Genomic DNA, 24,172 nt, shown 5'->3' on the forward strand with positions numbered 1-24,172 from the left:
GCGTTAGATACACACTGAGGCTGAGTTGCTTGAAATCTTTACAAATTCCTTTTTATAGAAAAATACCACTGATCCTTTTTATTCATTTTTACAAATATGATTTGTCATTAGGCGTCCTTAAAGACTAAATACATTTTAGAATATACTATTTTTATTTGACTTGTGAATGTGTCCTGACCAGGTGAGAGAGAATACAATAGCAAAGTGCCTAGTCTGATTCACGGTAGAGATAGGCAATTTTTTGGGGGAGATTTGGATCCGCCTCGGATTGGCTGGGTCCTTTGGTCTGCGGAACAGTCTCAAAAAGGGTAATAAGCCCTTTTCTGTTTTGTTTTTTTCTATCACTGATAGAAAAATGCCAGATTAATAATACAGTATGTGTCCAGCCTTTTAACAATCCGACAACGGATTGTGGTGTCCGTGGATTAGATTCTTAACAAATCCGCCCTAATTGTATCCATTGGTGGTTTTGCATTAAATCCATACGGATTGAAACTAGAACAATCCGTCAGCGGTTTTGACACCGTCGGATCGTATTTTGAATGGAAAACCCGGGAAATTCCGGGAAACGAATGTTGACAGTTCGGCCTATCCCAAGTGCTTAGACTGAATGTTACTAAATTGCCTTATTCACAACACGCTCTTTCCCCACAATAGAATACAATTAGTCTTTAGACTTCAACATATTTAATTTTTTTACAAAAACATTTACAGTAAAAAAAAGTGCTAATCGGCAGTACAAAAAAGCATATGCCACATTATGCATATACTGGTGCGTTAACATTGCTCGCTATCTCTCAGTACTAGAGATGGTGAATCTGCCCAAATTTGTTTCCAAGATTTTTGCTGATGTTGCCACCAAAATCAGTTTAGCGGTGTAAAATCCACTAACGGATTTGGCCGGTTTCAATTCACGCTGATTCATCAAAATCCGCCATTGAATACAACCGTGGATGGATTTGTAGAATCCAATCCACAGATTCAGCAATCCGTTGGCAGATTCTTAAGAACAGATTGCTGAATCTACAGATTGGATTATATATATCTTGTCCACTTGTTGCGGAATCTGTTGAGTTTATTGATATTAATAATACAAAATCCACAAAACACCCTTTTTGACATTAACCCGCTGAAATCCGCGCACCAAAGGAACCGGCCGTTCCGCTAAGTATCAAAATAAGCACACAAAAAAATTGCTCATCTCTACAATTTAAAGCTTTGACCACAGGTGCCTGTGAGAAATGGAAGGATACATTAAGGGTGTTTGATACATTTGATGCAGGTTTCATTAAACAAGGTTCCTCTTTATTAGATAAAGTTTTCATAATCTCAGACCTAGTTATTCATTTGGTAATCTATCTACAATGAAATGAAGAGGAATGACAAGTAGAAATGTAAACTGGATACATGTTATTGTAACATTGCAGTCGAGTCCTCCCTCAGTCCCCTTATTGCTCCATGTATCCACTTTACATATAACATGCTAATAATAAAATCAGCACAGTATAATTTCATACATTGATGTGTAATTGATTTATTTATTTGTAATTATACATGTATCAAAAATGCTGCAAAATACAGTATGTCAATTTAATGCCTCATCATCCAGTGTTGGAGTCTCATTTAGGGCCCCTGTAATGTTTTTTTTTTCATTGTAGATTGCTTTATCATATGACATGAAAATTAATTGTAATATACTTTATTGCATGTTGGCAAATAATTTCAGGAAAGAAATGCTTGAAGGGTTGTGGACTAATGAAGGGACAGCGAGGTCCTAAAATGTTACTCAATTGGTTATGTGTCTTCCACTGACATTCTATCTGCATGGAAGCTGTCCTACATTTTAATTTTACTGTATGTTCAAAATATATTGTGTTTAGTGCTGTGGCTGTAACCACTTCCTCTCACTTTTTTTTTGCACCAAGCCACTATCTGATAGTAACAATTTTAAAATCCTAGCTAACTGGGACAGAACAACACGCTGAAACAGAATTAGATGAAGATTTAATCCGGAGTTCACTTGAAAACAAATCTTGATATTTTGTGTCCACAAGGTTTGAAGGAAAATGTATGGATGTCTGGTACTGTGTACAGTATGTAATGAGATCAGACAAGAATTCTAAGCACCATGGAATTTTATGCTAGTTATGGTATTTTTGGAGAGTGATAAGCATTCTGTGTGTTTTTCAAGAATTCTATGTCACATTATTTGATGCCAATAATTTAGAATAATATGTTAGTGTAGCTGCTGGGTTCAGCCTCTTTCCTGCTACTAATGTAAAGCTTTCTATTGGTAACCCTTTGACCATTTTTCTTTAGTGTATTTGATGCGGAAAAACAAAAAATATCAATATGTCAGGCACTGTGGTTTGCCGGAGCTGAGCGTTCTGCTGTTCAGTTCTAGGGTTTTCTGTGAAACACAAATAGAGAACTCACAGTATAAGTGTACCCCGTTATCACATGCAGATTAAGTTGCAGACAAGGATTCCGGGTAGTGACATGAACAGTGGCACCCTTGTCTTCAGCCTTATAACATGTGATAATGAGGTAAATGCAGTATATTTATGGGCAAATGTGTTAATTGGATGCCAGAATCCTTTTATACATCTTTCTTTCTCTCCTGTGGCTCAACCTTTCACTGTGGACTTCATTTGCCAAATTTCAGAAAACTTTTCAAAACTTTTCAGAGTACATGTACTAAGGAAATTTTTAATATACGTAGTTTTATCAATTGTGAGACTACTTTTGTGATCTACCTTCTCACTTGTGGGTGTGGGAAACAGTACGTGGGCCGGACTACACGGAGCCTCAAAAAAATGCATTATGGAGCATGTGAGGCTTATTAAGAAAAAAGATCTCAATCATCCGGTACCACTACACTGTACCCACTGCCCACAGGGAGATGGTAGATTGATTAAAATTTGTGGGATTGAGTCAGTTTTGTGTCATGAGAGAGGTGGTGATCGTACCAAAAGGCTTGATCAGAGAGAGGCCTTTTGGATATTCACTCTGAAAACCCAGGTTCCATTTGGACTCAATACAGATTGGGACATGGGCCATTTTCTCTGACTTTTGCTAAAATTCTTACTGTAAAACTTGCTACAGAATTTGTTAAATAACTTGTCAAAAAACTTGCTAAAAATTGGTTACAAAATTTGCTATAAAACTTGCTAATAAATTGTTAAAAAACCTGCTAAAAATCTACTAAAGGACCTTCCTAAAAAACTTGATAAAAATATATTATCTTCTGCTATATATATTTCTTATGGTGATTGATGTTTTCTAAGTAAATAATGTTATGTGATTGACTATTAGTAATTTAAACTATCATATTTCTGTATTCAATTATTGGTTTGTGCTTTTTGTAATTGATATATATCTTATCATCTTGCAGATCTTTTTACATTCAATTGTTCTTGTTTTTTATACCTAAAATTTGATCTTACACCTCCTTTCCTTTGGACAACTTAGGTTCACATATAACCATTATTAATTACATACTTAGGGGATTTCCCCCTTTTTTTTTTTACTTTAGGGTTAATTTGTGGTTAATGTGCTTAGTAATCTTAAAGGAAAGGGGGGAAAAGGATAAAGTAAAAATTAAGAGTTATGTAAAAACCTGCTTTGTGCCCTCCTGGTCTTGCAAATGTTTTATTGTGCAATGGTGCTATTTTTGAACCTTTATGCCTTTTAGGGTATAGTTAAACTTTTATTTTGGGAGTTAATATATTATTTTTTTCATAATCTTTTGATTAAGTAGCACTATATATACTTTTTTATATTTTTAATCTTTAGCTTTAATTGTCATTTTTTTCTTTCTTTTTTTTTCTTTCACTTATTATTATTATCATTATTAATGTTAGTTCTTTTGTAAAACGTTTGTTTTGTTATACTTTTTGTTTTTCCTTTTTGCACTAAGGTTTAGGAAGCCCTTCTTTGTTCTCACGGACGTTTTTAACTGTTAAATGTCAGTTTAATAAAGTTGTAATTGTTCCCGAGTTCAGTGCACCAATCGGAGCGCACCATCCTTTAGCCCATATCCCTTGCATTGCATTTGCAGATATGTGAGGTTTGCATTTGCAGATACAATAAAGTTTATTGTAATGACGCGATCCCAATATCCAATCGGGACATGTCTGATAGGTAATGCTATCTGATTGGTTGCACCGTCCGTGACGTCACGCAATAGCGCGATCGGCGCTGTATTATAAATTGGGGCTTTTAGGGTTGTTGTGTACACCTTGATAAAGGGCATACTGCCCGAACGCATTGGTGGACCCTGCTGCGGCTTAGGGGGGACCATTTTGTCCACTTTTTTTATGTAATAAATCTATTTTTTTGCTATATACCGTGAGCCTCCTTCTGTTACTCTTGGCAGTGCACTGCCTTATTTTTCTACTTGTTCATTTGCCAAATGAATGATTGCTCTCTCCCTTGGGCTCCCACTTTCTCTCTCTAACCTCTTCTTTGGCCTTCACCAACGGACTGCAGCCAGCACCCACAAGGTACTACCTGGTATTCACTCAAAACTGATTCTCTATTACTCCCTTTTCTCTCTTTGACCTTCACCTCCATCTACCCCTCATTTCTGCAGAGACCAGCATTCCACTAAACTATCAGCACATGCACACTCCTCTTTCTCTTCTTTCTGCTCTTTTACTGACTGTAACGAGTGCTCACCACAAACAAGACGGGACAGCAAGGCTGAGGTGGGGATGTTGGTAACCACCGACCTACAACTGGGCAGCCATGTCCGGAGTGCAGAGTGGTAGTTGTTTAGCTGGGTCAGGGTAGGAGAAGTCAAAATGGTCGAGGTACTTGCCGTGGTCTAGGATTGGAGAGATCGGATAGTTATGCGGTGCAGGGGTCCAAGGGTATAGAAGATAGAAGTCCAATGCACACTGAGGTCAAGGATCAGAGAGGAGGAGGTCCAGATGCAAGCCGAGGTCATAACAGGAACAGTATAAGCAAGGCAAGACAGCAACAGGACAGCAGGGTGTTTGAGGCAAACACTAGTACACAAACATAGGTTTATGCTCAGCCAGTTTGCAGCAGGGTTGACAGCATTTAAAGGACAGGCAGCCAATGGTAGGGCAGCACACAGCTGCAGGGTAATGAACAAGAACCCTAGACATATTAAGTCCACTGGTAAACACGGGCGGGGAGAAGTGCAGGTGTGGAATAATTGCTGATGCAATTAACCCCTCGTGTGCCCAAGGTAATGCGACGCCTGCGCGTAGCTTGGTGTCCCTTCGCCTGGTAGCGCGGCGTGCGTCACCCGTCCCGTCACGGGGTGCATCACCAAGGCGGAACGGATGGACAATCCTCATATTGACCCCTACAACCTTGTGATATTTATTTATATAACTATTCCCTATCCTCCTCTCTTGATGAACATGTCCCTCTTCTTCTCCAGCTCCAAACATTGGCTAAACTGCTATAAACGCCCTGTCTTCCTGCTCCCTGCTATAACGCCTTTTGCCTCTAAACTCCTTGAACACCTTATATTCTCTCGCTTGCTCCATTTTGCATACCCTCTATGATCTGGCTTCCACAGTGCTCCACTGAGACAGCCCTCACCAAACTAACTAATGACCTTCATGTGGCTGTAAATATCCTATGTACAATACTGCATATCACACACTATATTGTAATTGTGAAGCTCTTTGGGTCCCATTGGCGCCTCTTCATACTCTTGTTATCGGTAACAGAACGCTATCCTTGTTTTCCTCACCTCTCCTGTCGGTCTTTATCTCTCATTCACCAACACCTCCTTTTTCAATCTCTTTGTAGGTGTATCCCAGGGGTCAGTCCTGGGATATCTTATCTTTAAAAGACATTTACATTTCAACCTGACTTTACCTGCTGTCCATACCAAAATCTTTGAATGTGTTATCCTGGATGGCATTCTGCAGAGTCAAAGTTATATGTTGAAAACTGAACTCCTCATACTTCCTCCCAAGCCTGGCCCTACTGCTCTCTTCTACATTACTGTTGGCAGTATAATTTTGCACCCAGTATCACAAGCACGCTGTCTAGGTGTCACATTTTACTTCTCCTTTCACATTCACAATGTAGCTAAAACCTTTTGATTTTTCCTCCATAAAATGGCATAGATCTTTTACTCTGTCGCTCTACTGCTGAAACTCTAACACAGGCTTTCATTCTCTCACATCTTGATTATTGTACTGTCTCTCGCCTGTCTCCCTTGCAATCTAGCCTAAACGCTGCTGCTAAAATCACTTTACTGTCTCTTAAATGTGTCTCAGCTTCTTTCCTGCTGAAATACATCTCCTGGCTTCCCAATAAATCCTGTATTACTTGCAAAATTCTCCTCTCTTTTAAGGCTATCTACTCCTCGGCCCTTACTTACATCTCAGCTCTAATTTCTCGCTACACACCTGTTTGCCTGTTATGTCTACCCCTTTTCTATCTAAAACCCTCTCCCATCTAAAACCTCTCACTCACTGCCCCACACACCTGGAATGCCCTTCCCCTCAATATCCAGCATGCACATTGTAAAAGATGTGTGCAGACATACATTTAATGGAGACCGATTAGAATTAAATTAAATCCTGGCTTTATTGCACCTGTTCCTTTAACAAGGCAAAACATACAAAAATACAGAATAAAGACCTACTCCACTTTGGAGAACAACTAAACCTTTACTCAAGCCCTTTCAAATATGGTGGCTAGCTAAGCCGGTTACCACCCCAAACACACACACACACACACACAGACACATACACAACAGTCCAACAAGAAAGTCCCTTATTGTATTGTATAGTATGTCTTTATTTATATAGCGCCATTAATGTACATAATGCTTCACAGCAGTAATATACGTGACAAATATATAGATAACAAATAATATAAATACAAAACAAATAAAGGGGAGAAGTGCTTCAGACATGACAGTAACATTTTGGAAAGGGAATCCCTGCTCCGAAGAACTTACAATCTATTTGGTAGGTAGGAAGGACATATAGAGACAGTAGGAGGGCATTCTGGTAAGTGCGTCTGCAAGGGGCCAAGGTTTATGTATACAGTGTAAAAGTATCACTCATAGAGCTATTCATGCTTCCTTAAGAAGGTGTGCTTTGAGTTGGGTTTTAAAGGTTGATAGAGAGGGTGATTGTTGGATGTTGAAAGGAATGGCATTCCAGAAGTTTGGGGCAGTCTGTGAGAAACTTTTAAGGCGGGAGAGGGCTTTGGATAAAAAAGGGGTAGAGAGAAGACATCCTTGAGCAGAACGCAAGAGCCGGGATGGTGTATAGCGAGAAATAAGGGCTGAGATGTAAGGAGGAGCAGAAGAGTGTAAAGCTTTAAAAGGGAGGAGGAGAATTCAGTGTGTGATACGGGATTTGATATGAAGCCAGGAGAGGGATTTCAGCAGGGGAGATGCTGAGACAGATTTAGGAAAGAATAGAGTGATTCTGGCAGCAGCATTTAGGATAGATTATGGGGGGGCAGTACGGAGGCAGGAAGTCCGGACAGCAGGAGGTTACAGTAATCGAGACGGGAGAGAATGAGGGCATGTGTCAGAGATTTTGCAGTCGAGCAACATGGTGTATCTTTGTAATACTGCAGAGGAAATAACAACAAGTTTTGGCTACCTTTTGAATGTGAGAGGAGAATGTGAGAGGAGAATGTGAGAGAGGAGTTGAGTGTGACCCCTAGGCAGCATGCTTGGGCTACTGGGTGAATGATAGTACTTCCAACAGTAATGTGGAAGGAGGTAGTAGGGCCAGGTTTAGGAGGAAGTATGATGAGCTCTGTTTTTACCATGTTAAGTTTAAGTCGGCAGAGGGCCATCAGGATGATATAGCAGAGAGACATTCAGAAACTTTAGTCTTTATAGCAGGTTTAAGGTCAGGGGTTGAAAAATACATTTGTGTGTCATCAGCATAGAGATGATATTTGAACTCAAGAGATGTGATTAGGTCACCTAGAGAGAGTGTGTAAAGAGAAAAAAGAAGAGGTCCCAGGACAGAGCCCTGGGGTACCCCTACATTTGTTACGAATACCAATGTAAAGGGTTGATCAATGGCTGGAGTGAATACCAGTGGCAGCAACAGCAGGGAGCGTGGTCGGGGTCACAAGCAGAGGTCAGAGACAGGCGGAAGATAGCGTGGTCGAGGTCACAAGCAGAGGTCGGAGGCAGGCAGCAGATAGCGCGGTCAGGGTCATGAGCAGACGTCAGCAACGGGGAGACAGAAACAGGACAATAGCAATAGCAGCAGCAAACACAGGAACCTAGCACAAGCTGGTGGAACCTGTATAAACAGGTACTGACAGACAGAAAGGGGATGTTTAATAGGCAGGCTGAGAGGTAGAGCCCAGGTGCAGTGGTGTCAGGCTGCAGGGTCTGGGCTGTTCCTTGTGAGAGTTAGAAGAGCAGCAGCAGTCCAAGTGGAGAAGCATGGTACTGCAGGCTAGAACATGGCATTACTCCTCCCTACCAAGAGCATTCTCCGGAGGCTCTGACTAGGCGTGTAGCATGTACAAAGTCTTTGGGTTCCCATGACCTCTCCTCTGGGCCATAGCCCCCCCCCCCCCCAGTAAACCAGGTACTGTTGTCTCCCTCGGTGTAACCTGGAGTCAAGAATTCTCCACCCAATTAATTCCTCTTCATTATCCACCAGAACAGGATCAGGGGGAACAAATCTCCGTCCAGGAATTGGATTCTCCCAGAATGGTTTCAGCAGGGAATTGTGGAAAACTGGGTGTATTTTAATGGCCTCTGGGAGTTCTAATCTAAAGGACACTAGATTTATCAATACAGAAATACAGAATGGCCCAATGTATTTTTGTCCCAATTTAATGGAACCTTCAATCGTAAATTTCTCGTTGAAAGCCAGACCTTATCCCCAAGGTGAAACTCTGGGGAGGGTCTGCGGTTTAGGTTTGCTGCCTTTTTGTATTGTACTTGAGCCTCACGAAGTGTCTCTTTGAGGGTCTCCTGGATGTTTTGCAGAATCTTAAGTTTCTCCGTAACTGCCGGAATTGGACCCGAAGTTGGAAAACAAGGAATAAAGTTAGGAGGAAATCCAAAGTTTGAGAAGAATGGACTTTTGTTTCGATGAATGATGTTGTATGAAAATTCAGCTAGAGGTAGAAAGTCAATCCAGTCACCCTGGAGATGGCAAACAAAACACTGTAAGTATTGTTCCAAAATCTGGTTTGTCCCTTCAGTCTGGCTATTGAATTGGGAATGATAGATGATAAATTTAACCGGATTCCTAGAGAGGAACAGAAAGTTCACCAAAATCTTGAAATGAATTGCACCCTCTAACAGATACGATCTCATCTGGAGCCCCGTGAAACCAGAATACCTCTTTCAAGATCAACTTGGCTGTCTGGTCTGCAGAAGGGAGATTCTGTGCAGCAATGAAGTGGGCCATCTGTGTAAGTCGATCTTGATATGGACCCCCAAAAACGAGGAGGAATCGGAAGAGGCTGTAGCAAACCCACAGGAGATGCTCAAGGAATCTTGGTCCTAGCACAGATCTCACAGGAGAGGGCATAGTCTTTAACATCTTGTGATATTTTAGGCCACCAAAAAGAGCGGGACAACAGTTCTTGTGTCTTGAGGACACCTTGGTGACCAATGGATCAGGAGTCGTGCATTAATTGGAGCACTTCTAATCTTACCTCCTTAGGGACGAACAGACGGTCCTTACAGTTCCACACACCATCACGAAGAAATAGTTCAGCTTCTGGTGGAGGTTTATCAAGTAAAGGGTCGTTTGATTAGGCTCCCTTAAATCATGCAAGGAGATCTGCGAAAAATTTTCTTTGGTAGAATAGTTCCTTCTTGCGCTTTATCTGAATAAGGATTAGGTAACAACCGTGACAAGACATCAGCCTTCCCATTCTTGGAGCTGGGGCGGTATGAGATGTGGAACTGAAATCTTGCAAAGAATTGCGCCGACCTGGCTTGTCACGCAGACAGTCTCTTTGCGAATCAAATTAATTCTAAGTTCCTGTGATCCGTAAAGACGGTAATGGGTGATTGGCCCCCTCAAGTAAATGTCTCCACTATTAGAATGCGGCTTTTATCGCCAAAAGTTCTTTGTTTCCGATGTCATAATTTCTTTGCACTGTTGACATTTGATACGAATAGAAAGTGCAAGGATGAAGGAGCATCTTGGGTCCAATTCTTTGTGAAAGGATGGAATGGCACCAACATCGGAGTCAGATGTGTCCACTTCCATGACAAATGGTAGTTCTAGATTTGGATGATTGAGGATAGGGGCAGGTTTGAAAAGTGACTTCAACTGTTCAAATGCTGCATCCGCTTCAGGTGACCATTTGAAGGGAAGTTCCTTCCGTGTAAGTCGGGTGATTGGGGCAATAATGCCAGAGACATTTTTAATAAAACATCAACAGAAATTAGAAACGCCCACAAATCTCTGAATGTCCTTCTCATTTCGAGGAAATGGCCATTCCACCACAGCTTGAATCTTGCCTGGGTCCATACTCAAACTCTCAGAGGAGATGACATAACCAAGAAATTGCATGCTGGTTTTTTCAAATTCACATTTTTCTAATTTTATGTACAGTGTGTATTTTCGGAGACGCTCTTGGACAATCCGGACATGTTTCTGGTGATCCATGCTGTTATCTGAGAAGACCAGGATATCATCCAGGTATGCCACTAAGAATTGGTCCAGTAGCTCTTGAAGAACATCATTGAATAAATACTGGAAAGTAGCGGGAGCATTACAGAGTCCAAAAGGCATCACCAGGTATTCATAGTGCCCATATTGGGTTCAGAAGGTTGTCTTCCACACGTCACCGGGTCGATGCGGACCAAATTATACGCTCCTCAGAGATCGGGCAACGGATACCTATTCTTAACTGTGATTTTATTTAGTTCCCGATAGTCAATGCAGGATCATAGCTAACCGTCTTTCCTACAAAGAAGAGAGCAGTACCTGCTGGGGAAGTAGAAGGTCAGATGAAACCCTTCGGTAGGTTTTCCTGTAGGTAGTCATTGAGGACTTCAATTCTGGCTCTGAGAGAGAATAGATTCTTCCAAACGGAATGGCAGCACCCGGTAATAATTCAATGGGGCAGTCATAAGAACAATGTGGGGGAAGCGAATCCACGTTCTTCTTGTCACACGCATCCAAAAACTCAGAGTATGTAGTTGGCAGTAGATTTTCTTGGAACAAGGAAATCTTATGTATTCCCACACACCCTGGTATAGAAGTTTTACGTAGGCTGGATAGCTGGCAGTGCTCTGAGTGAAATGTGAGTGTCTTGACCTTCTGGTCAATTAGCGAGTTGTGGATCATGAGCCATGGAATTCCCAGGATCACTGGAAACAAAGACTAATGGAATAAGACTAAATTACATCTTCTTCTGATGATTGGGCTCTATGATTAGTGTTAGATTACTTGTTTCATGGGTAACAGGTCCAGAGCTCAAAGGAGAACCGTCAACGACTTCCATCCTTTCTGGCGATTCCTTGGCTATGAAAGGTACCGAATGGCTCTTAAAATGTCCATAAAATTCCCTGCCACCCCTAAGTTGACCATCACTATGGTTGAAAAACAATGTGTTCCTTCCTCGAATATAATAGGGACAAGGTGGTGTGGATGTAGAGAAGGAGGGTTACCTTTATTTTGAGAAGCAGAGAAAACAGTCTTTGAAATGGCGTGCAGCTGGTTTCTCCTAGGGCTCTGGAATGAAGACCGCCTGGGCTTATTTGGACAATCGGTGAGATAGTGTCCATCATTTCCGCAATACAAAGAGAGATCTTCTGTTCAGTGTCTATTCCTTTCTCCAATTGAAATAGGTCCCCGCAATGTGTTTACTTGCATCAGTTCCTCCTCAGTCTCCCTGGAACGTCTTGGGGTGCTGACATCTCTAACCCCGGGGTTGCTTGGCATGAACCCCCTCTCCAATCGTCTTTCAGTAAGCCTTCGATCGATTTCAATGCATAAACAGACATATTCCTCAAATGCCTCTGGAGGCACCACCCGGGCTAGTTCGTCGTTGATTTGCTCAGAGAGACCCTGCCGAAAATGATATCTCAGAGAGGCCACATTCCACTCAGTATCGGTAACCCATCTGCGGAATTCGGTGGTGTACTCAGCTGCTGAATGTCTTCCTTGACGAAGGTTGTTCAAAGTTGCTTCAGCGGTTGCACCACTGTTTGGGTCATCAAAAATCAGATTCATGGCTTCGATGAATCCCTCTAGATTCCTTAGTAGTAGGCTATCCTGTTTTAACATAAGAGAGACCCAAGCAAGGGCCTCAACCTTGATCAGGGTGATGATCAGTCCAACCTTGGCTTTGTTGGTATTATACAGAAGATGGTGAGCTGTAGTGTAAACAGAAATCTGCATTGATTGAGGAAATCCCAGAAAGATTGTTTTTTCCCCCAAAATTTTCCGGAAGGGGTACACTGGGTGCGGTTTGCAGGGGCACTATGTTTTGAACAGACGCAGCGATTAGAGCTGCACACAGTTCGCGTACTTCTTCTTCTGCGGAGGCGGCTCGTTCTTCCAAGTTGATGAGATGTTCTTCCCAGAGGGCACCATGGTCTTCCACGCGACCAAGACGGTTGACAACATATCCTTGTTTTTCTTGGAAACCAACCATGGTACGTTGCATGTCATTAATCGTCTGAGCCTGGGTCAGGTCTGTTCTGGTGGAATCCATGCTAGGTCCTCTTTATTCTGTCAAGGGTTTATCAATGGCTGGAGTGAATCCCAGTGGCAGGAACAGCAGGGAGCGTGGTAGGGGGCACAAACAGAGGTCGGAGGCAGGTGGCAGGTGGCAGGTAGCGTTATCGAGGTCACAAGCTGTAAGGTTCGGGGAGTCATGCTGCCCTCGGCGCGCTCTCTGCTCACCTACTCCGGCGCTCGGCACTCTCCCCTGTCCCGCGCCTGCCTCTGCAGGTCCCGCCCATCCCTCCGGCAGCAGTCACGTCTCTGGCGCGCACGCACCCGCTCGAGCCCCTTAGAGACGTCCCTTCGTGAGGATGGGGGGTACGCGTAGGCACGCATGCGCACAGACGCATGCACAGCACTCACAGGATCCAGCCCAGGAAGCTCATCTGTGCCTTGTTACCCTGCCTCCTTTCACAGCCCTTGCTCTATACTTACTTCTACGCTGCTGTTCTCTCATTGGATGCTCTCACCTACATATGCTCAGTCAGCTGTGCCTTTGGCTGAGCATAGTTCTAGTTGCGTTGAACTCACCACTTCTCTGCCTCCACAGTCTTGTCCTGTCTTGCCTTGCTGCTTCTTACTGTGTAACGACCCGGCTTTCCGCGACCATCGGCTCTTCTCCAGACCCGACCTCGGCATCTGGACTAACGACCATTCTACTCTCTCCCATCCTGACCTCAGCAAACGGACCATGACAATGCTACTCTCTCCAATCCCGGACCTGGCTAATAGTACCTGCAACGTTCCGTACCTCTCCTCCTCTGACCCCAGCAAGTATATCGATGACCCATACCTCTCCAACCCCGACCCGGCTATTCCGACTTACTCTACACTCCAGACGTGCCCCAGTGGCTGTGGGCGGCATAATATCCATTCCCACCTCAGCACCGTGGTCCCGCCTTGTTTGTGGTGAGCACAGCATAACACAAGCAGAGGTTGGAGGCAGGCGGCTGATAGCGTGGTTAGGGTCTTGAGAGGTAGGAACAGGACAATAGCAATAGCAGCAGCAAACACAGGAACCTAGCACAAGCTGGAGGAACCAGTATAAACAGGCACTGACGGAGAGGAAGTGGAAGTTTATATAAGCAGGAGGAGAGGTAGAGCACAGGTGCAGAGGTGTCAGGTTTCAGGGTCTGGAAAGTTCCTTGAGAGTTAGCAGAGCAGCAGCAGTCCCGGTGGAGAAGCATGGGCACTGCAGGCTAGAACATGACAACCAAGAGTATGGAGAATGTGAAGGAAAAGAGGGTGGTCCACAGTATCAAACGCTGCAGAGAGATCAAGTATTATGAGCAGAGTGTAATGACCTCTGTATTTGGCAGCATGGATGTCATTCGTTATTTTAGTGAGGGCTGACATACAGAGCAATTAGCCCTCTACTTATGATAAAAAATATAGTTAATTATACTGAAGCTAATTACCTAGAACATGATTAATTAATACGTATATTTAATTAAAACTGCTTTCTTAACCCCGTTTCAATTTCCAGTCTATACCCCAATTAGGTCTTAATTGTCTTCCTATTGACTGAAATGTCACACAGTTTCACCAGGCCAAGACAAGTGAAACAACTCTGTTTTTAAGGGGTTGTGTAATTTGATGCCATTTTTAAGCTTTATTTTTATTTTTTAAAATGTGTGGGGTGTTGGCTGCAAATTAATTTATCTTTCCCTGTAGCCCAGTGAAGGTCCCTTGTGATGGCTCCGCAGCAATTATTCCTATTTGACAGAGCTTAGGTACTCTTAGGGCTAACTACAATACTCGTCAATGACCGACCATGCAGCTTTCATAGACACCCAGGTCTCGCTAACTCAAACTCACTTGTCTGCGCACTATCAATGTCTTATGTTAGTAGAGGCAATACATGTTCTTATTCGGTCAAAACTTTGTTTCTAAAACCCTTTACGTGACAGTCTCTATCTCTAAGTGTGATATAACTACTAACTATATTTGTATGCACCTGAATGTATATTCCATCTCTCTCTTTTTTTGTAGCAGTCTCTCCCGGGTTATTCATTAAACAGTGAAAGTGCTGATCGGAGTACTATTCCACGTAAACTCCCATTGACGTCTATGGGATTTTCCATGCAATAGTACCCTGATTGGCACTATCACAATTTAATTGATAACCTTCTACTTTTCTCTTTCATTCTCTATCTCAGTCTCTCTCCCTTCTCACTCTCTCCATTTCTGTCTCACTGTCGCTCTTTCTCTCTCTTTTGCTCTCTCACACATTCTGTATATTTATCTCTCTTATACTCCCTCTCATGTTCTCCGTCTCTGGGTTTCAGCTCTCCTCTCTTATTCAATCTCTCAGCTCTTCTATCTCACTCACACTTTACCTCAGTTTACTAATTGATACTGTAAATATATGCACTTTGTTGTGCAGTTACAATATTAGGACAACTTCATGTTAAACTAGTAGGTAAACCTTGCTTGATTTGCTGGTTTTTAAATGATTTGGCTTTTGGTATTCAGCTGACATAAACCTGAACATCTAGTCATTGCTTTTTACAATAAAATAAAACCAAAAAGTATTTCAAGAAAGGCGCAGACTCAATGATACTAATGTAACATATTTATGTCCATCACAACACAGATACATTGTTACCCTTTTTTTTAATTTGCATGATTTGCAGGTACAGGGGATAGTGTTAATGTGTGATTTGTCTAGAGGAAGGGGCAAGTTAAGAATTTTGGGCCAAAGATTTTTTAATTTAGACATAGTAAGTTATATTTTAATTGATGGTGGACATTGCTATGTATTGATATTGAATACTTACATTTTGGATTGACCTACCCGTAGGAATTTTTACAGACAGTATAAATCATAAGTGTGCTGCGTACCTCACACTATAATGTAATTGTGAAGCACTTTGAGTCCCATTGGGAGAAAAGTGCTACTGTATATGAAATAAAGTTATTACTCTTATTTTTATTAATGTGGGGGTTGATTGTGATTCACTTCCTTTGGGGAAGCGCTAATAAAAGTATGAAACGCATCAGGAGGTATAAGCGGGTCTGTATAGTCATACTGTTTATGTATATTTGTATGTAAATGTTCTTATATTTTGCTAGCTCCGGTGTCATTTGGCATGTACGCTGTTCTTTGCTTTTTCTTTTGGATGACACAAATGAAACTATTATTATTTTATCTAGATACTTGCCTCTAACTCAAGTGTAAGAAACATCTTAATGTACTGGTCAATCATTGACCAAATTTTAGGTGCAAGTGAGGCGAAATACCTCAGTGCTATGGGACTCATATTCAAAATGCTCTCTTATTAAAGAGCACAAATCTATTGCATCCGTGGTGAAGTTTAACAGCCTGAATAATTAATTCAAATATTTCAAACAATACATTGAAGACATTTTCATGTTAGTGGGAATCTTGAAGTACCAAGCCTACAAAATGTATAGCATATGTTCATGATGCAATAGAAAGAAAACATAGTCCCACATTGTATATCTGTTAAATTGTAAACATAATATTATTGGGTCACTCCCACGTAAACCACGGAATATTTCCAATCCTTTATTGTTTGCAATGTTTTTTCTGCGTTATATGGCAGGAAAGTGTTTCTTATATATGAACACAACAAAAACAAAGTCATTTTAACAAACTATGCCTACTTATTATGTAAAATTATTAACAAACTTAGAGGGATAATCAGCATAGTCATTCTGCTACAACACAACTCAAATAAAAATGTTATTTGAGACAGTGTTTTTTTGACTTAGCTTTTTTTGGGTTGGTTTCTGAACAAATACAGTATATTATAACATTTTGTAACAATTTTGTAATAATGACTCATTTAGTATTTGACAAACAGGTCAACAACATGCATCAAGCTTCAATGTTCCCACTGCTGGGGTATATTGCTATAATCTGCAACAACAATGCGACTAAATTCTATTGAAACTTTGTGATTTTCTGCGTTAGATTAGGATATGTTGTGTTATCTGAGGGAACAATGTAATGTTCTTAATCTGTTCATATACAGGTGACATAGATAATAATTTCCTATTTTGTTTTTAGGAAGTCTGGATTAGTGTAGATGTCTCAATCCAAAGACAACAGGGGAAATATATGGTTATGAATGACCATCCTCCTGTCCTTGGAACATCATAGAGTGCTTGGTGTCAGCTCTTACAGCAGGTTAGGCCTTTGTGTGTCTTATCCCTTGTTGTAGAATGCTGCTTCAGCACCAGTGACTTGCATACCCATCATCTGTGTATTGCTTATGTAGTACCCTCATTAGGAACATTTTCTCTTCACACTGCATCCATTCATGTTGTACCTAAGTAATTAATGGACTAAATTATTTTTTGATTGATATTCTCTTTTGTGCACAATGGACACATTAGCCTAATTCTAAAGTACTATGGCATTATTATACTCCTGTTAGTACTTCTGTACTCTTTACAGACTGTTTTGCTCAGCCAAATGCTGAGTATTACTGAAACTCTTGATATGCTATTGCTGCAGCTTCAAGCAAGACTCCTAGCTACACTTTTGTGTGTGTTTTTTTTAAAAAAAATTTTAAGTTGGTTTGAAGCAAGGGGTCTCCGGACCTGAACTGCGTTCATTTCAGATCCGGGGACCTCCTGCTTCCCGAGATAATTACCTCGGAAGGGTGTGCCAGTAGCAGCCAGGGGCTATTGAAATGGTGGCTTAAATGTCCCTCAGCATCCCTTGCATCTTCCTATTGGTCCACATGAAACGGAAGCTTTAAACTAGGCAGAGATACCGGAAGCACCTACTGAGGTAAGTATTTAGAAAAGTCCATGGAGCTGAAATCAACGCGGTTCAGAGTCGGAGACCCCTGCTTCAAACCTATTTTTTTTAAATAGAATGTGTCACCACTAGTGCTGCTTTAAGGTGTAAAGTACCCCAGCATGAGTCACTGTTTCCTTCTTGTCAGTCATCTCCTAGTGAAAATGAATCATTCGGTCTCTTCTACCAGGGCTGCTCTCCATTTTAGTGCATTAACGTTTCTTGCAGAGATTTTTAATATGTTGTATGTTTCTTGCCTCACCCTTAACCACTGCATGACATGTGACTGTGGGGTAAATGAAGCAGGTAAGAAGACCTATTGATGACATACAGATACACTTCAGGGTTGGCCTTGGCGTTCTTGGGGCAAGTGAGTCATTGGGGGCCCCTTGGAGGTTTACATTTCTGATTGAAGTTTCACTTTCGATGAAGCGACAATGAAAGTAGAATTAATATTTATACAATATTTATTACAACTGGAGTGAAGAATATTCCAATGAACATAATACATGTATTATATCACCAATTCACTATAAAAGTTACGCAAGTCATAAACAACAAGTAAAATGCTGTGCAGATAAAGTGCATCAAGTACAGTAAATACAGATAATCACAATTAGAAAAATACACAAAAATCACAAACTATCAGCATCAACTCAATTTTGGGGCCCCTATAGTATGGGGCCCCAGGCAGTTGCCCCTGTTTGCCCAGACCTAAGCCCACTTTTAGTCTTCTCTTGCTATACAGTACTTTGTTTTTGTCTGTTTTTCACCCACCATATATAAAATGTGTCTGTTTGTTTTTTTTAAGTTGTGTAAATATTCTGTCATATTAAATGCCCATTATAATATTTCTCATTGTGTCATTTGTTTGCATTATTTTTGGAAAAATAAACACCTGCCTGAACGACTTCCCTGTAGATTATAAAAGAAAGCTTCACTAAATCTTCCCTTTAATTATTTTCGGTATTGAAACTTGGCATCAATCTCTCATATGGGTCCAGATTAACTACTTATGAGGATCCCTCTCCTGAGTGTTTGCTACTTGCCGTTTCTTTACATTGTATTGCATTATCAGTGATTAGGGTGATAATGATGGGTAATAATAGAGATACAGGAGGACAATACTTTCTAATTTGTACACTCAAAGTACCACTACCTTTTTACTTATAATCGTATAGTTCAATTAAAAAAAGAAGAATGGACTTAATTTAGGCAGTCTCCCTTCCTTTCTATTCTCCAAGTATACATACTGTACACATCTGTGTTAAATATAGTCAGTGTAGATTTTCAACCTTTTTGTTTTCTTACATAATTTCAGATATTTTGGATGTCTGTCACCGTACCATTATTTTTGTAAAGCACTTTGAGCACTACTCATTGACGTATATTCCACTCTCCATTCAACATGGATGATCTTTTCAATGACCGCTCCTAAGTGTGTGCTTATTAACAGTGGCTGTGAACTAGCCCAGGAGTGCTCAACTCAAGTCCTCAAGCTCACCCCCACCCCAACAGGTCCGGTTTGCAGGATATTCCTGCTTCAGCACAGGTGGCTCAGTCAGTCCCTGCTTCAGCACAGGTGGCTCCAGCAGAGGCTATCTTCATAACCTGACCTGTTGTGGGGCTTGAGGACTGGAGTTGGGCTCCCCTGAGCTAGCCTACCAACTAGCCTATCAAACTGTTTGCATGCCTCTACATTGCATCATCAACAATAAGCTCAAACTCCTTAGGCTAAGGTCCCGTTGCACGCGTCCGCACGGCTGGCTTGCTTGCCGGCGGCGCGTGCAACTCGCTGTACCGCGATCTGCGGTCTACAGGATGCTTTTCTCGGAGCGGGGGGGCGTGGCCAAACGGGTCGGGGGGGGCACGGCCATGACGTGAGGGGGCGCGGCCATGACGTGAGGGGCCGGAGCGGGAGGTGGGAGGATTGACTGGGAGGATTGACAGGGAGGGGGGGCGTTGCTTGAGCGGAGGGACCCGCTACTCTTCCCCCCCCTCCCTCCACGGGCTGCCACGGGCTGCAGGTAAGTAAAAAAAACACACACACGCAGGCACTCATACATACATACATACATACACACACAGGCAGGCACTCACGCACTCATACACACACACACACATACAGACAGGCACACACGCACTCATACACACACACACAGACAGAGACAGGCACGCACACAGACAGGCACACACATACACACACTCATACACACACACACACAGACAGGCACTCAGGCACTAACATACACACACACACAGGCACTCAGGCACACACATATACAGACAGGCACTCACCTGCTTTCACTCCACACTCCTCCCCGCTCCCCGAAGCCTCTCCTCCTCCCGCAGCCTCCCCTCCCCATTGGCTCACAGCCACACCACGTGACGCGTCGAAGCTAGGAAACACCATTCTGTGGTGTCTCCTAGCGGCTGACGCGCCACAGCGTGTGATCAGCTGTGCAGCCAGTGGGGACCGGGACTGACTCGCGAGGATTCCCCTGCTGGTGGGGAACTCGCTACATTGCCGCCCGCGCCAACGAGCGCAGCGGGTCCCAGGCCTTATCCTCCAATGTTTAGTATTCTTCTTCACTAAATTGTACCCTAGCATTACTTCATAAATACGGCTTGTACAATAGTTATCCCTTCTGAGCAAATGTTGAAATTAACCAAAAATATTTCAGGTCAAGCCTGGTCATTCATCAGGTAAAGGGATCCTGTTTAGAAAGGGGTTCTATTACACAGGGCACCTTTCCTGTGCCAGAAGGTACCTCATTGAGTAGCAGCAATTATTAAATATGGATGGACCATCGTCTTTAAACTGGCCAGGGTCAGTATTATCCCACAGCATTGTATGTTGGCAAGTACCTGATTAAAAAAAGATGGCAAATATTGTCTGTAAGGTATTCTCTTGGGGTAGTAATTTACAGTTTTAAGAAGCTGTTAATCAGGTGGATGAGAATTCAGCAAGAAAAGTTTCATATTTTATATGATATTGTATTATTTAATAATACATGAAATAATTACTTTGACTAATTATGTGATATGATTATTCTGTCACGGCTGGCTGTAAGTAGGAGTGCTTCTAATACATTTCTGCATGGAATACACATTTTACCCTTCCACTGCACCATTACTTTGCTGAATACCAAAAAAAAAAAAGTATTATTAAAGACCTGCATAGGTAATTGGCACTTTCTGACTTATTTCTGTTGAGCAGAATCCATGGCTTTCTTTCTGACCTTCATTTTAAAAACATTGAAAACCATAAAGTGATCGAAAAATTATGCATGCACCAGAGATTTTTTTAGCTGTGGAATGTGTAAGTGGCAACTAAAACTGGAACAGCAAGTGTCTAATGCAGGAGTACTAATGCTGAAGACACATTTATCATGCTAACTGCCAGGCAGACATCAGTCTTTGGTTTATACAGTATTGTGGAACTATATTAGAACACTTGAATTACCTGATAAAAAAGATGGCAAATGATGTCTGTAAGGTATTCTCTTGGGGTAGTAATTGACATTTTTAGGAAGCTGTTAATCAGGTGGATGAGAATTCAGCAGAAGAAAAAGCCACATGTAAAGTTTCACATTTTCCTTGTATATTTAAGAGGAACATTTGACAATGGTATTCTGTAATTTTTCATTTACAGATGCTTTTTTAACTGGGTAAATGATAGAGAATGTACGTGGTTACCGGTAAATTCTAATTTCCAACTTTTTGATATCGTGATGGTAGAAAATTGTAAGAAAGTATTAGGCAGAGAAAAAATCATCATTCTGTCAAATTCATTTAAATATAGGGGAAAAAAGAAGCAGATACGCAGTACAATACAATTAAGCAAATGTACGTAATTCCTACAATATGGTAAGCCTTCTGTATTTGAAATATGATGAGAATCATTGAACCATTGGTGAGTATATTAAACATGAATTATTATTTTTTTATGTTTGTTTATTCTTGAATGTTCAGGGCTTTTTCATCTTCTTTCACTTTCTTTAGTAATTTTATTTAAGCACTGCTCCACGATTCAGGTACTGCAAATATAATAACCCACAAATGTAAAAAAAAAAAATACAGTGGAATTAATGATCTATCACATATGACGTGCCGCATTAACTCAGTGGCAACACAAGTTATTATCAACCTCTTTATGCAAAAAACATGAAAGACCTTCTTCGTTGTCAGAATTCCACATTTTCTGTCTGTTGTCTGCTGTTTTAATTTGTTAGTTTGATAGCTCTTTAATTAACAAAATGTATGTTCCCAACGTGTAAAAAGCATTTTTTTCTACTACAGTATGAAACCCAGTAATATCCCTTATTTAAAAATATATATATTTTTTTATTTTTCAAGTGTTTGATCTTTTGAGAAATTAGATATTACATTGAAATTTTTTGTCCAGCAAATCCCACTGAACACACGCACTGTACAAGGTATTGATGGTGTTCTATAAACATTTTTTTAAAGTTTCCTCTGGAAAAATGCAATATTATTTATATTGTGTGTGCACCCTACGGCAGACTGAGGAGAATTTGAGATGATGGGAATAGACTTTGGCCGGCGCATGCGCAAGGGTTAGGCCTGAGAGTGGGCCCACTCTAGGGTAGAAATGAAGAAACATGGAGGAGAGGAGGGTGGAGGACACTGAAGTGGCAAACAGAGAGAGATGAGGGCATTTATGGTGATTGGGGAGGTATCTGCGGCACAATCCCCGGCATTTTGTTTAGAATTATGTTCTAGAAATACCATTCGGACACAATTTATACTATAAAAAGAACCACGTTTTTTAAAAAGGGATTAATAGTTAATAAATAACCCAGAAAATCTCTTCTTAACATCTTTCTTATCTTCCACAAATATGGCACTGTGAAAGGTAGCAAGTGATTTATTTAAAAGCGCAATTCATGCACTTTTTTTTATTTATAATTTTTTTCACATAGGTTTGAAGCAGGGGTCTCTGGATCTGAACCCCATTGATTTAAGCTCAGGGGACCCCCTGTTTCCCGAGATACAGTCCTCCATAGGGGGTACCGGTATCCTGCGACAGATGGCCAATTGGAAGCCGAACCTGATGACGTCACAGCTTCCTTTTGGCCCGTAGGGTGCGGAAGCTTTGAAAGTCTGCCATTGCATGATCCCTGCTAGTAGATCGACTACCAGCAACCGTTGTTAAGATCTATCACCAGAAGCAGGGGGTCGTTGAGGCTGAAATGAATGGGATTCAGCTCCAGAGACCCCCTGCTTAAATCCTATGTTAAAAATGAAAAAAAAAATTTTTTTTTTTAAAGAATTGCCTTCTTAGATTGCCTTTTTAATAGTTAGAATGTGTTTATCAAGACTTTGGATTGACTTTAGCTGTCATGCACTTTTCAGGGCATATGAAAATGTGCCATATTCACATAGAAATAAACTGCACCCTTGTGTAATGTGGTAATTAAAGGGAAGGTAATCACTACTCAAATGACCTTTCTTTCTTGTAACTGCAATGAACCTCTATGGGATGTGTTGCCTCAAACATACTAATAAAAAATCTAAGTGGATCACTATAAATGCTAATGTTCATAAATGTTTTTATGGTGTTGTAACACTTTCACTACCAATGGGGACTAAAACTACAATGGCAGCAAAGGGGTTAAAAAGAGAAGGAAAGATCTGGATCAGTCCCTGAAAATGTGTAGGATTTCTTGATGTGGATTGTTCTTCAGAGTACAAAATAGTTATATTGTGCATAGAACAAAAGGAGCAAAATTACAATCCCCTTTAGGGAAATGACAAATACAATATAAAGCAAATTTTCACCCACCCCACCGAGAGGGTTAAAAAACCAGCCTGTGGGGAGGTCGGTCTGTTGGGAAGAAGAGTTTTTTTTTCTATGCTGAAGGATTGTCTCAGTGAGTAAAGACACTGGCTCTGAAACCAATGACACCGAGTTTGAAGCATGGGAACCTGGTTCAATTCCCTGTGTCAGCTCCTTGGAATCTTGTTCAAATCACTTTATCTCCATGTGCCTAAGGCACCAAAACAAAGAATTATAAGCTCTATGGGCCAGGGACTCGTGTCTGTAAAATGTCTATGACCAGCGCTATACTGTACAAGAAAACACTATTATTATATTTTTCACGATAAAACCATTTCAAAATGTTCATGTGCCTTTGCCTTATTCTGTAGTTCATTACACCCTTGTGCCCAGGGTGCATTATTTAGGTACAGGGGAATGTATACTGTTCCTTTTAATACATTCATAATGAGCATTTAACCAATTGCAACATGGGCACATTAACAGGATGCAACTCCCCACAACCACAACATTTTGTGGTGCAGACTCAAAAAACATCCCGAAAAGACTTCCATATTTAACCTGCATTCAATTAACAAGAGAGAGAAGAAGTGCATGCTCCCATAGTGTGATCCATTCTTTATTTTTCACATTTTGATAATTATGGTTCACTGTGTACACCTTTAAAGGATTGGAACATAAAATGACATGTCCAATGATATAAGCGTATAGACTGCGCCCTTACATATTATAGCTAGTGTAGTTCCCCGTGTCTAAGGGAACTACGTGTGCTGCCGTTACCTGTGACTCACAGAAGGCCTGAGCCTCCGCAGCTGGGAGCCTGGGGTGAGCTCTCGTTTTCAGTTCAGTGCCTCCACCCGAGAGGGATCCCAGCGCAGCGCGATAACCCCTTTCAGGACAACTTACAGT

The 24,172-nt window shown here is 41.4% G+C and overlaps 1 protein-coding gene across 7 annotated transcripts in view; it reads left to right on the top strand.

The window, feature by feature from the left end:
- Positions 1 to 24,172, top strand: part of FUT9 (fucosyltransferase 9) — a 279,848-nt gene that overhangs the window by 9,669 nt on the left and 246,007 nt on the right. The window contains exon 3 of one of the 7 annotated variants that reach the window (XM_075597479.1): positions 16,723 to 16,842. The exons of the other annotated variants lie outside the window; for them this stretch is intronic. The gene's annotated coding sequence lies outside the window, so the exon portion shown is untranslated. The remainder of the gene's footprint in view (positions 1 to 16,722; positions 16,843 to 24,172) is intronic. 7 annotated transcript variants of the gene reach the window in all.

Source organism: Ascaphus truei, chromosome 4 (assembly GCF_040206685.1).
Source record: "Ascaphus truei isolate aAscTru1 chromosome 4, aAscTru1.hap1, whole genome shotgun sequence".
In the NCBI taxonomy this organism is placed as follows: Eukaryota; Metazoa; Chordata; class Amphibia; order Anura; family Ascaphidae; genus Ascaphus; species Ascaphus truei.